Source organism: Podarcis tiliguerta (assembly GCF_965153285.1).
Source record: "Podarcis tiliguerta genome assembly, chromosome: 1".
In the NCBI taxonomy this organism is placed as follows: Eukaryota; Metazoa; Chordata; class Lepidosauria; order Squamata; family Lacertidae; genus Podarcis; species Podarcis tiliguerta.
Window position 1 is genome coordinate 30,658,746 of NC_139534.1, and position 4,712 is coordinate 30,663,457.

Below are 4,712 nucleotides of genomic sequence, written 5' to 3' on the forward strand. Positions count from 1 at the left end.
CATGGGACTATTTCTTGTGTGTTTTATTGGAAGTTAGCCATCAGATTATCATCACTTATTAGTTAGCCATCACTTATTTGTTAACTTTTCCACTAATTGCGAGATTGCTAACACAGTAAAATATTAAGAACACTCTATAATTGTGACAGTTCCTATTTGTTACTTTAGCAAAGTGTATCACAAGTTCATTATGTTAGCTCCAGCTCCACTTGCTACGTGTAGCTGTTAGTGACATTAGCTGTGAATTCAAAACAGGCAAGAATGGGAGGTGAGGGGACCCTGGCACTGAGAAGAAAAACCAAAGCTCTGGGGAGTCACAGCACAGAAGACAATGCATCCTTATAATATAACATTAAATAAAGCCAACATTGATGAATTTAACATCTATCTTTTCTTTCTGTCAGTCTATATTAAGGCAAGGGTGGGGGAAGATCAGTAGCATATGGTATTTTCTATGCTAGCTATATTCCCAGAATAAACTTGCATTTGGATGCCTGGATTTTAAAGAACTGTGGTGAACATAGGACAGACCCATGCCTTTTCCCCTTCAAGGCTTGCTTTCACTAGATCAGGGTAACTGTACTCTGCGCCTGCACAGTAGGTAAAAAACAGCAAGCATCATAAATATAAGCATGGAGAATAGTTAGGATAAATATTTTATTTCCATGTAACAGCTCTTAAGATGTGAAAAACAAGTAATTCTATTCACATATACACTTTACTTAAACTTTTGTAATAAATTACATCCAAGAAATTCAGCAGTTGTGACCAGGAAATATGAAATTAAAAGTAAATAGAACACTACCATTTGCATTTTATTATTACTTCTTTGTGTGATTTCAGAATGGAATAGCAAAATTCACACAAAAACAGAATATGTAAATAATAATTAAAAAAAAAACAACCTCAAAAATGCTGAACGAAAAATGAAGAATGCCATTAAATACGCTGATTTATTAGTATCAAGGAAACTATTCAGATGAAATTTCTGATTTTCCTTTGATCAGCAACTTATTAAAAACACCAGCAGTCTCTTTCCAGGAACAAATTGTGTTGCCTTGCTATGATAGACTCACCTCACCACAACTGGATTGCTACAACTACAGTAACAAAACACTTTATTCTTAATGTAGCTTCTCTAAATTTACACATACAATTGTATTAAACCAAACTTTTGTTTGGGGGAGGTGTGGGGGGGAAGTAGCACAATTTGCATCATATGAAATTGGATTATGCTAAGCAGAATCTGATAAGAGAACAAGCTGCGGTCCAAAAATAGCATTAGAAGCAATGCTTTCTGTTATGTCCATCTGATTTAGCCTAATTTTGGCACAAGAGCAGCTGGCGTAATGTTACTGTTTGAAGTAGAAGGCATATGGAGATGGAAAGCCCAGATTCACACTCTGCAGTCATTGAACAATGACAGCTTGTGCAGATGCGTGTGGAGCATTTCTCAGGCCCTGCCCTGCCAAAGATGACCCTCTTCAGTTTCCACTGGTGCTGTGGTTTGCTGCCTGCGCAGATGCTTGCTTGCACTGACAAATTATAGGCCTCTTTCCAGATGCAACACTGCTATTGTTTGTGCCGCGTTAAGCCCCCGGGGCCGATGTTCCATGCAAATCCTGTCTGCTATCTCCACATGGATGGCAGTTGTCAATGTCCCCCTAACCTTTAGCTCTGCATTTACAGCAGGAATTATGCTATCTGTTCTACCTCGCAGAGACGACTAGGAGAAAAAACTCCATTAGAAGGACCAGCATTATTTTCTTCAGGACTCCCTACAGGTGCCATCCAGGGGACCAGTTTTTATCATCTGATGAACCAGCGGCAGCTAGCATGGGCTGAAGCATCCCGTAGGCGAACTTGCTTGGATCAGATGTGGAGAAATGGGAACCCTTCAGATGGTGGGCTGCAAGTCCCACCATTCCAGACCATATGGCTACACTGCCTGGGGCTGATGGGAGTTTAAGTCTAACACCACCAGGTAAGCAACAAGTTAGGGTTAAAGCCATTTCCAAGTTGCCTTCATAAAACGGAACCATGTCCTATTCGGCTCTGGGAATTTGTTGCCTACTTGTGCACACATGGCCATGAAATTCACCAACCAGATGAGAGAAAGACACACAGTCTTCTGCACACAGGTGATTGAGCTCTGGCACATGTGAGCTGCCCATACACTTCGTCGAAGAGCCTGGTTTCGCGTGTGCAAGAGCTTTGAGTGCAGTACAAGCTGGGGGCCGATTTTCACTCCCCACTAATCTTGCACAGAATTCCCTCTATAGTTCTGCTGCTACAAGCCATGCACTTGACTGCAGAACTCAGCTAAGGATTAGGTTAGGCAACTTTGAAGGTACAAAAAGCAGCCTTTCTGAGATCTGCAGCAATTCCCTCGACACGGAAAGCCCAAAGGAATTTGTTCCTGGTATTCAAAAGCACTGGTGCATTTATAAGATCTGATTTATAAACCAATCAGCACCCCTCCAACAAAAACCATACGCTGTTAAAAACTAAAGACACATCAAAAAATATCTATAATACTGTCCCGCTTTTATTCCACCTTCTCCCACCCTTGCCTGCAGTCCACTTCTTCCCTTCTCTCCCAGGGAAGCACAGTGGGATGGCCAATTACCTAGTTTTATAAAGATGCAGACAGTCTGCTCTCATCTGTCCACATTCTACTCCAGCAGGAGTACCTGTGCACACGGTCATGGCGGCAAGCCAGATCTACAGAGGGGAAGTGTGATTGACGACTCCATTGAAGGCAAGGGGTGGGTGCCTTGCTGCCCCCTGGCTCTCTGTGTCAATAGCTAAAACTGGCCAAGGGTAGGCTCCACTGAGTCCTACTGGTATTCTTTCTCAGCATATGAAGCTGCATGGGGGAGAGGAGATGGATCCTGCCCAGGGTTTGATCTTGCTATTTGGCTAATAATACAAATTTTAGGACCATAATAAAATCTACACAGTCTATTTTTTTATTTAAAAAAGTCTTCATTCCAAACATGGAAATGCATGCCTCTTGTTTAGAAATTTAGCTAAACAACTAACAAAGGCCAAGTTCCTTTTTTCTTTTGGCAAAACGGGCTTTATGCCAATAAACTTGCCCTCTGAAAATTAGGGTCAGAACTTCAACGGGATCATGATATCAAAGTTAACTGACAGCGGCAGACAATTCAGCCAAGTTTGGAGCACATTACAGTCCGGTTGATATGAACGGAAGAGTTAAACAGACTCCTGGCTCTTCCCCTGAAATCAATATGACTTATAAGTGCTTAACTTTGCCTAGACTTTTGTCTAGAATTTACTGGAGAGAAAAAAGCAATTTTTAAAATTAAAAATAATAATAATAATAATACTAGCATGCATTTGATGACAGAATGAAAAGAACCCCCTAGCAAAAATATAGGTAGGATTTATCTCTGGATAAACTCAATACCTGCCTATGATTAGACAAGTGCCTAACATCACATAGGAATTGAAGGGCAAGTATTCAGAGTGTCAAGCAATGGCCCAAAGACCATCCTTGATGAGGGAGTGGAAATCTTACTGCCCATCTCTGTAAATAATTATAATACAGTAAGCTAGAAAAAAAACAATGTGGATTATTTACCACCACAATGCAGCTGTTGGACTAACCACTGCAACATTTAGTACAGTACAGTATAAGATATTGTAATAACAGCTTGCATTCACAACAAATACTGTATGGATATTGCACATCGATGGATGTGGCATATTCCCCGTCCCCCCCCCCCCAACAAGATGAGAGCATGTTAACGATATCCTATATAACTTTATATATTATATTACTTTATCTTTACATATAAATTTAAATATTAAATATCCAGTATTAAATCAAGGAAAATTGCACAAATATAGGGTCCGATCCTGAAAGTCACACACGCATACACACCCACACACATACACCCACGCGCACATACATACAAGCCATGACTTTTAACGGATTGGGAGCGGGACTTCATTCTTCTGGTTAAAGAGTTTGCAGGGTTGAGCCATTTCTCATTTAAAAATAACTCTCAAAGCTAACATTTCTTTTGTTATCTTGGATCTCCTCAAATAGCTGGCTGAAAGCTAAGCTATAAAAAGAACAGGACGGGGCTGGGGGGGGGGGAAGCTGTTTTCAAGTTTGTTTGTCTGCTGAGATGGAGAAGCTATGAAAATATGTTGCACGGGCAAAGAAGGAAAATGCAGTCCAAGGCTACTGAACAGAGAGAGAGAGAGAGAGAGAGAGAGAAAAGTTTGAAAGGAGACACTGTTCACTTCTTGAATGGATGACATAGGTTGAATAGCTGGATCCCCACACATACAAGCATGGAGGGGGTACAGGATTCTCTCACTGGCTAGAGTTAATTTCTGCGCAGATCAGGGCCCGGGCGAAAAGCAGACAGCGAACCAAAGCACGTATTGCACTACTTACATTACCAGTGCTACTTTGGGATGAAAGACAGGTTGTACAACGAAAGGATCAAATCGCGTACAGGTTTATGATTGTGGCACTCCTCACATCTGTTTATAAAAATAAACTGAAGAGCAAGTCATAGACAAGTCTCGCGGTCCACACCTTTCCCTGAGTCAGCTTTCTTCTCTTTTCGGCTTTCAGTGCTAGGTTGGAGGGGGGTGGGGTGGGAAGGAGAAAAAAAGAGGAAAAGTTTTGCTGTTGCACAGTGCCACTCATCACAATTTGCTTTTTGCTT

At 41.2% G+C, this 4,712-nt stretch overlaps 1 protein-coding gene across 8 annotated transcripts in view; it reads right to left on the reverse strand.

The window, feature by feature from the left end:
- Window positions 1-3,332: 3,332 nt before the first annotated feature.
- SLC4A10 (solute carrier family 4 member 10) overlaps window positions 3,333-4,712 on the reverse strand; it is a 156,377-nt gene continuing 154,997 nt past the window's right edge. For all 8 annotated transcript variants that reach the window (XM_083406510.1, XM_083406506.1, XM_083406509.1 and 5 more), the window contains one exon: window positions 3,333-4,620. The gene's annotated coding sequence lies outside the window, so the exon portion shown is untranslated. The remainder of the gene's footprint in view (window positions 4,621-4,712) is intronic.